We start from the raw sequence: 9328 nt of genomic DNA, 5'->3' as shown, positions 1-9328 counted from the left end.
AAACAATAAAGTTTTAACAACAATAAATGCAACAAAACCACAGAAAATCAAACAACACGGAGTCCAAAAACAATGAACAGCTCAGCTAAAGTGGTGAGAAGGGCGAAGCCAGCAGTGGAGTGGTTGGGCAAAAACAATCCACCAACCCCGGGGGCGCGCAAGCAGCCGAGGGCGAGGATCCCAGGTGCGGGGTAGCTCCGGGAAGGTTCGAGGTGTGGCTGGCTGTCTGAGGTTGCGCATTTTCTCACAGATAAACCAGTGAGGAGACGTGCATTGAGACAGACCAAGCAGGCCCCACCGCAGGGCACAGGGCAGTGAACTCGCACATTTGCACTCTGATAAACAGGCGGGCGCAAGTAGTGAGGTGGACAGAATGAGCAGAGAGGACTGCCATTGCTCCCTCTCTGACCCCGCCCCCACATACAGCATCACAAAACAGCAACCTGGGTGACCCCGCCCTGGCGAACACCAAAGGCGCCTCTCCTCATACATAACAGGCATGAACAGATCAAACCATGGCTCAAGAACAACTCAGAGCCCCAGACCCGATAAATCTAAGCAATGAAGAAATAGCCAAACTTTCAGATGCACAGTTAAAAACAGTGGTGATCAGGATGCTCACAGAACTGGCTGATTTTAGTCACAAATTAGAGGAATATATGAAGGCTAAACTAATTGAAATGAATGGAAATGCACAGGAAACCAATAATAATGGAAAGGAAACTGGGATTCAAATTAAGAGAGCAGACCAGAAGGAAGAAAAAGATGACCGAACAGAAAAGGATGAAGAAACAAGAATTCAAAAAAATGAGGAGAGGCTTAGGAACCTTCAGGACATCTTTAAACACTCCAACATCAAAATTATAGGGGTACCAGAAGGGGAAGAGGAACAGTCACGAGTGGAACACTTATTTCAACAAATAATAAAGGAGAATTTCCCCAATCTGGCAAAGGAAATAGACTTCCAGGAAATCCAGGAAGCTCAGAGAGTCCAAAAGAAGTTGGACCCAAGAAGAAACACACCAAGGCACATCATCATTATATTAGCCAAGATTAAAATGAAGGAGAGAATCCTAGAAGCAGCAAGAGATAAGGGGACAATCACCTACAAATGAGTGCCCAACAGACTGTCAGCTGATTTCTCAAAAGAGACCTTACAGGCAAGAAGGGGCTGGAAAGAAGTATTCCAAGTCATGAAAACCAAAGACCTACAACCAAGATTGATCGATCTATTCAGCAAAGCTTTCATTTAAAATGGAAAGACAGAGACTTCCGCCAAGATGGAGGCATAGGTGGATAAGCCGTGCCTTCTCACACAACCAAGTGTAGAGACAACTAAATATTAGCAACAGAAAACACAGCCAGAACACAGAAAATTGAACTTTTTGGAAGTCTGTTAACAACAAATTCTTCAGCCTGACCAGTAAGGGGCGAAACCAGCAGCTGGTGGAGTGGGGTTGCACAGGAAAACTCGGTCAGACGGACTCAGGAGCTCAGAATCCAGGCGCAGGGTTGGACCTAGTGAGCAACCGAGCGAGCGACCAAAGCGAGCCACCAAGCGAGCAACCGCGGGGGAAACAGCGAGGGAGCCGGGCTGCGGGTTGACTGTGGTCGTGCATTGGTGCGCGGATAGACAAGCTAGGGAGTGGGCGATTGGACCGGGAACCAGCAGTCCCCGAGGCAAGCTGCAAGGAGGGCAACGCCATTTCCCTGCTCTGACCCCACCTCCACATACCGTGTCATAACCCAGGGACTCTTGAGTGGCCTGGACCAGGTGAACCACCTAAGCCTCTGCTCCTCACCCAGCGGCATGAAACAGCAGAGAGTGCTGCCATTTCCCCGCTCTAACCACGCTCCCACATACAGCTTCACAACCCAGCGACCTGGGAGTCCAAGGCGCCGCTCCTCACACTTAAAGGGCACAAACAGACCAAAAATGGCTCAAGAAGATCTCAAAGCCCCAGAGCCTATAAATCTAAGCAATGAAGAAATAGCAAAACTCTCAGACGCACAGCTTAAAACACTGGTGATCAGGATACTCACAGAACTGGTTGATTATAGCCACAAATTAGACAAATATATGAAGGTGAAACTAATTGAAATGAATGGAATTGCACAGGACACCAATAGCAATGAAAAGGAAACTGGGACTCAAATCAATGGAGTGGACCAGAAGAAAGCAAATAATGGCCAAACAGAAAAGAGTCAAGAAGCAAGAATTCAAAGAAATGAGGAGAGTCTTAGGAACCTCCAGGACATCTTTAAACGCTCCAACATCCGAATTATAGGGGTACCAGAAGGGGGAAAGGCACAGTCACCAGTGGAAAACTTATTTGAACAAATAATAAAGGAGAATTTCCCCAATCTGGCAAAGGAAATAGACTTCCAGGAAATCCGGGAAGCTCAGAGAGTACCAAAGAAGTTGGACCCAAGAAGGAACACACCAAGGCACATCACAATTACATTAGCCAAAATTAAAATGAAGGAGAGAATCCTAGAAGCAGCAAGAGCTAAGAGGACAGTCACCTACAAAGGAGTCCCCATCAGACTGTCAGCAGATTTCTCAAAAGACACCTTATAGGCAAGAAGGGGCTGGAAAGAGGTATTCCAAGTCATGAAATCCAAAGACCTACAACCAAGATTGCTCTATCTAGCAAAACTTTCATTTAGAATGGAAGGACAGATAAAGTGCTTCTCAGATAAGATCAAATTCAAGGAGTTCATCATTACCAAACCCTTATCATATGAAATATTAAGGGGCCTAATCGAAGAAAAAGAAGTTAAAGAAACATGAACAGTGAAAGGACAACAAACTCACAGTTATTAGCAACCACACCTAAAACAAAAGCAAACTAAAAGGACAGCTAGATCAGGAGTGGAAACATAGAAATGAAGATCTCAAGGAGGGTTAGCAACAGGGAAGTGGGAGAAGGAGAAGGGGGGAGAAAGTACAGAAAATAAGTAGCATAGACAGTAGATAGAAAATAGATGGGGGGGCAAGAATAACATGGGAAATATAGAATCTAAAGAACTTGAGACACATGGACATAAACTAAAGGGGGGTAATGGTGGGGATTGGGGGGTAGGGTGGAGGGGAATGAAGGGGGGAATAGAACAACTGTAACAGCATAATCAATAAAAAAATTAAAAAAAAATAAAATGGAAAGACAGTTAAAGCGCTTCTCAGATATGATCCAATTCAAGGAGTTAATCATCACCAAGCCCTTATTATATGAAATGTTAAAGGGACTTAGAGAAAGAAGATAAAAAAGATGAACAGTGAAAGGACAGCAAACTCACAGTTATAAACAACCACACCTAAAACAAAAGCAAATTAAGAGGACAGCTAGATCAGGAGTGAACGATAGAAATGGAGATCACATGGAGGGTTAGCAACAGGGGAGTGGGAGAAGGAGAAGGGGGGAGAAGGTACAGAAAATAAGTAGCATAGACAGTAGATAGGAAATAGATAGGGGGAGGGTAGGAATAGTATGGGAAATATAGAATCTAAAGAACTTGAGACATGTGTTCATGAACTAAAGGGGGAGAATTGTGGGGGAGGGGTGTGCAGGGTGGAGGGGAATGGAGGGGGGAAATAGAACAAATGTAATGGCGTAATCAATAAAATAAGGAAATATTTTAAAAAAGAAAAAAGAATATAGAGAGTGAGTCTTTTTTTAAAAAAGGACTTCTATGAAAAGGTTAAAATAAAAATACTGCTAATTTAAAAGGCAGCGCACGCGCACATACACAGAGACACAGGAACCAAAATATGGACCCTGGTAATATTCATCATTGCTTTTGAAGGGACAATTACTGGGGCTGTACTCTTGGTCTCAAGCACCATCCCCTTCCTAAGTCCACCAATGGAAACTGCCCGCAGCTAGCAGCCCTGGCCAGCCCTCAGGCAATATTGCCCCTCCCCCTATTTGCTGGAGGTTTAAGAAATCTCTGCTGCCTTCACTTGTAAGTCTTCCTGCTATTGTATCAAGTAACATAATGGGTTTCCAGCGATTTGACTGGGTAAGAGACTAATAAACTAACTCCCACGTTTTCAACTGAAGTAAATATTTAAATATTTACTTCAGTTGAAATATTTAAATATTTTTAAATATTTCAGTTTAAATATTTTTGCTTGCTAGAGCAATCCCAACCTCCAATTGCTTAGGACTGAAAACACCCAAGCCCACTCTGGTTGTCTTCCCACCCGCCCCATGTTAAATTCATGTGGTTTCAGAAACAGGCTGACCTGGTGTGTCCGCATGGAGGGGATGGGGAATGTTGCAATTTGGTCTGAGATTTGTGTGAGTAGCCCTAGGACCATCAATTAACGACACATTTCCCTAGTGTGACTTGCGCAGGCTGGCAGAGACTATGATGAACCAGGCACAGCCGGGCCTCAGAAAAGAGTCTGCAGCCCCGGAAGACTGGGGGCACTGGGACCCCACAGCTCTGCAGGTAACTAGGGCTTAAGTGAAAGAGCTTGGGACTAGCACGCAGAGTCGAGTTCTGCGGGGGGTCGAACAGGCCAGTTGGCGGAGCGTGCGCAGGCGCACTGAGCACGCTGAATCCGGGCTCCACCTCCTGGCTCCGTAGTAAGCATGGCGGCGGTGGCTTTCGCGGTACCTCGGGTGAAACAGAAAGCAGGAGCTTGGAGGAGAAGGAGCGAAGAGCAGGGCTGAGGTGGTGCCGTCACAGCCGGGAAACCACCCATAGTCAGTACACCAGCAGCCGTGGCAGCCCGGACAGCTGGCTCTGCCTCTAAGGTAGAGTGAGAACGATCAGTAACCTCAAGAAGAGGCGCCACAGTAGTCGCCTTCCTCTACCCCAAAGCGGCACAACTCCGAGGTGAAAGAGTGGGCGTTCCCTCAGGGAAAGGTAGGGGAGACTCTACCATCACCACCACTTCCCTTTCCGCCCTTTAGGCTTCACGGAAACAGTTAGGCTGGGTCTGAGGAGCTGGCGCACCGAGCAAGGCTAGGCAGTCGAGGGCCTGGACCACCGTGCCCTGTGGGCACGCTTTGGGGAGAGGAGCAGAGCCAGGGACAGGAACCCGACCACTGGCCGGGCACCTGCGAGTGGGAGTCTCATCTCTTAAGTTATTGCGGCTCCTTCACCAGCCTCATGAGGTGGCGTGGGGCTCAAAGCCCCCACAGCCTGCAGCTTGTGGCAGGCTACGTCACTCCGGCATGGGCGGGGGAGAGAGCGTGACCCTCTGGAAAGGGTCGCTGAGCGACCTCCCCTCATCTACAGAATTTGAAAGGCTTCTGAAGAGAGTTTCCCCAGCTCTTCTTGGGGTTAAAAACCTCGAAAACCCGCCCTTCTGTGTTTGAGCTTGTGTGGTTGGTGGCGGTACCTGGCTGTCTTTCTACCCGGTGGACTTAACCACCTGTTCAGTCAGGAGGGTGTCTGGAGACTGCCGTCCTCGCTGTCTTTCAACAGCCTGAATCGTTGAACTTTTGACAGAGCTGTGGAGGGACGTCAAACGTTAGGTAAAGGAAAATGAACAAATAATTTCATCATAAAATAGTGGGCACAGTGATGGCCGTTTTAAATTATGTAGTCTTTAATCGTTCTTTCATTAAACTGAGAGTTAAAAGCCTTGGGATATTTTTGTGTGGGGGGAGGGGTGTGTAATGGTTGCTGAGTTGCTAAGAATTGTGAATTAAGAAATTTTCTATAGTGAAATGTAGTGAAAACCTGTCTCTGAGCTTCTGTTAACTAAGAGTAACCGGCTGACAAGGTTATTTTATTTTATTTTTTACAGTATAATCCTTATTTATGTATTCACTGTGGACTTTTAAAACTGAGCAACATAGTTTTGCTTCTTAACTGTGGTCTTTGGTTTTAGTTCTTGAAACCAGAGTCGGTATATGTTTCTCTGTATTATAAGGATGAAATAGCAACAGTTGACCTGTTGCTATAATATTTTATCTCCATGCTGTTACCAGCACCAGTGCTGAACATATGCCACTCGGGAGTTGGAGCCATATGTTAGGCAGAAACTAATTGAGTATTGTGGCTATGGGGTATTTAGGTGAATATTTAGTTTTTATATTTGCTTAATCTGTAATTCTTGCCATCATGCAAGAATTACAGATTTAAGTCACCTAAAATATTGAAGAGAAATGAGTCCCTCTGCCTTTCGATGTTTTCTTGGTTGAATTGATTTGTCTCATATAATGATATAAGTGCCCTCTGAAACAGATGGTGGACTTCACAGAAAACAGTGATGAAAAGTATTTTTAACACATCTTTTATAACATGGGACTCAAAATTTTGCTTTCAACTTTTTAGCCTACTGATAATCTTGTCTTCATGAATAATACCAGTTAGTGGGAAGAAGGCATGAAGATAAGTTATCTTCATGATAACTTGACAAGAAAAAATCTTCTAAAATTTTTAATAATTACTTTTATATTTAAACACTTAAGCACTATCATAGTAAATTTTACTATTATGTCTTTCTTTCCCTGCATAGATTATCTGAGTTTTCTTGTGTAGGATAACTGAAAATTTTTTTATCCCAGGTTGGCTGCCTTTAGCCACCTGTGTGCTTCTAGGTTAATTCCTTCTTTTTCCCTTTTGTCTGAATTATTGAATGTTGAGGAAAAATAAACTTTTGGTTAATATTGCCTTCAATCAAACATAATTGTGAGGGTAATTTGCTTCCTTAAATTAATGATATGGCTTCAAAAAAACTGATTTTATGATTGTCTTTCGGTATCATGTGTCATCACTTCTACTCTTCATAAGAGTAATTGAAAGCTGATTTCTTTTAACATTCATTCAATAATTGTTTTAATTGTTAAATTTCTACAGTATATTAAGCATATCTTATTACTAATTTTAAAACTTCTCCCTGTTTTCTGACTAGCTATGTATAGGTCAGGTAAAGAGCCTATAAAACCCAGAAAAAAGAGAAGGGATGCATGATTAATATTTTTATTGTCTCTTGTGGCTTTACTTAAGAGCATTTAATTTATAATTTGACTATTATTTAGCCTCAGGGGTATTACAGGTGGGGCAAAAGTAGGTTTACAGTTGTTCATATGGGAAATAATAAATAATAATACAAGAATAAACTTTTTCTTGTACTCTCAACTATAAACCTCCTTTTGCCCCAAACTGGATTTATGCTTTAAATTTCGTGTTTATACATCCAAGGCTTGTGCACCTTATATTTTTAAATTAGCTTGATGAATTGTGATGTTTTGGGTGCTTTTTAAAATGAAAATGAGTGTAGATGGTATTTTTGAGAGTGATGTAGTAATATACATTTGAGTTCCAATTTTTGGTAATCAAAAGACAAGTGTTTTTTTGTTTTTGTTTTAAATTTTATTTATTTATCTTTAGAAGGGAAGGGAAGGAGAGAGGGAGAGAAATAGCAATGTATGGTTGCTTCTCGTGCTTCCCCTGCTGGGAACTGGCCTGCAACCCAGGCATGTGCCCTGACTGGGAATCAAACCGCAGTCTTTTGGTTCGCAGGCCCATGCTCAATCCACTGAGCTACACCAGCCAGGATGTAAGTGGTGTTTTTTGTTTTTTTTTAAAAATCCCTAGCATTGTCTATCAAACTTCAAATAAATTCACAGTGTTATAAATCCAAAGATTTCAAATACTGTGCATGTTTATTTCATTGAATCTTTCAGTGCTTCAGTTTATGACATTGCAAAAACAAAAGACAGATACAAAGAAAAGAAAAAAGACAAGAGAGAAAAAGGAAAGAAAAATGGCCGTTATAGATATTGGTATCAAGAGCTTTTTGTTAAAAAAAAATGAATGGCCAGTAATGTTGAAGGGCAAATTTGAGAGGTTTTTTTTTTTAAAGAAAATTTGCTTTTATAATTTTCTTAATATTTTGGTCTTATTTTATTTCAGAGTATTTTTTAGTGGTCTCTTTTTTATCTCTTGATCATTATCTCTCTGTTCACCCCCTATTACAGTTTTGCTTTTTTTTCCACATACACTTTCTAAGTTCTCAGTGTGGCCTGTGATCTTACATCAAGTGTTCCTGTGTGTCATCCTTTGATATTTTCCATCACTTTTTACCCTTTACCAGCCCCCAGACTATTTTGCTATCAAATAGAAAGGTGTGCTTGGGAGATGGCATGTTCTTAGAAGATGATCTATTATTAAAGTGGGTACACAGATAAAAGAAATGTGATGTGTTTCCTTCCTTCAAATAGTTTACAAACTAATTGGAGATACTAGACTAACACACAGGAAATCATTAACAAAAAATAAGGTGGTATTATTAAGTTGTGTGGCCAGGACTATAATTTAAAGGAAAGCGAGGCCACTAAAGAGCCAGAAAGATCCTGAATGGTGTTTGGAAGAAGTCAGACTTGAAGCTTAGGAAATATTTAGATAGCAAAAGGAATGATATTCTTAAAAAGACTGACAGACGTAGCTGGTACTAATGACAAGGAAACCATTCTCAGAGCATCTAAGAACAAGCATTAGGAGGAAGAAAGAAGGGTAGAGATTTTGGCTAAGGTTATGGTCAAGAGAGGAATAGGCAGGGCTGGAGAAGATACTTTGTATCATTATGAAGCCATCACTGAAAGAACTATATATCTACTTTGACATATTTATAGCTTAAGCTTTATGTATAAGGGATGGCTTATATGTCTTATATGTGTTTGTTTATTATAGTTTAGATTAGGAATTGGCAGGCTTTTTCTGTAGAGTGTGAGATAATAAATATTTTAGGCCAGGCTGGCCACTTAGGGTCTCTGTTGAATATTCTTTTTTTTTTTTTTTGTATTTTTACAGCCTTTCAAAAATATAAAAAACATTTTTAGCTCAAGAGTCAAACAAAAACAAGCCAGCTTTGGGCAGGATTTGGCCAGTGGTCCTAGTTTGCTGACTCTTGGTTAATAATTAATTGTCTAGGTAATTGTCCATATAGCATATAAGATGAGGCACCTTACATCTTGTGCGTTCATGGTTGTTTAATGTGTTTTGTTATGAGTATCATTTAGATTTTTTCCTATATAGTAATAAGAATGAAGAAAATATGCAGAAATAACTACTATTGTAACTGTTGTTTTGTGGCCATATTTTGAGCAATAGCCCAGAGTAGGTTGCAGAACTAGGAAGTAAAAGAAGAAAAGCTTTTGAGTCAGACTTTAGAGCAGTGAAAACCACTATACCCAGGCTTGACTTAGAATTTCTATATGGTTAAGTATATCAACTGCCTATTCTGGTTTTACATATTTTAAACTATAATTGACATTTTAGAAACTTTGGGTAGGATGCTAGTGGCCTATAAGTGACAAAAGGAGAGCAGACAGTAGGAAACCTTGTTTTTACAAGTAGTGTA

At 41.5% G+C, this 9328-nt stretch overlaps 1 protein-coding gene across 4 annotated transcripts in view; it reads left to right on the top strand.

Moving 5' to 3' along the window:
• The first annotated feature begins 4589 nt into the window (after window positions 1–4589).
• The window catches only part of FNDC3A (fibronectin type III domain containing 3A), a 252913-nt gene continuing 248174 nt past the window's right edge, over window positions 4590–9328 (top strand). The window contains exon 1 of one of the 4 annotated variants that reach the window (XM_053665453.1): window positions 4590–4766. The gene's annotated coding sequence lies outside the window, so the exon portion shown is untranslated. Of the gene's footprint in view, window positions 4879–4928; window positions 5493–9328 lie in introns of those variants that run through there. The other 3 variants (XM_053665452.1, XM_053665450.1, XM_053665451.1) reach the window with 3 other exon arrangements.

The sequence above is a fragment of the Artibeus jamaicensis genome, unplaced genomic scaffold (assembly GCF_021234435.1).
Source record: "Artibeus jamaicensis isolate MK-2021 breed Jamaican fruit bat unplaced genomic scaffold, CSHL_Jam_final contig_414, whole genome shotgun sequence".
NCBI classification, from domain to species: Eukaryota; Metazoa; Chordata; class Mammalia; order Chiroptera; family Phyllostomidae; genus Artibeus; species Artibeus jamaicensis.
The sequence above is the reverse complement of the archived record's forward strand: the minus strand, read 5'-3'. Positions and strand labels throughout refer to the sequence as shown.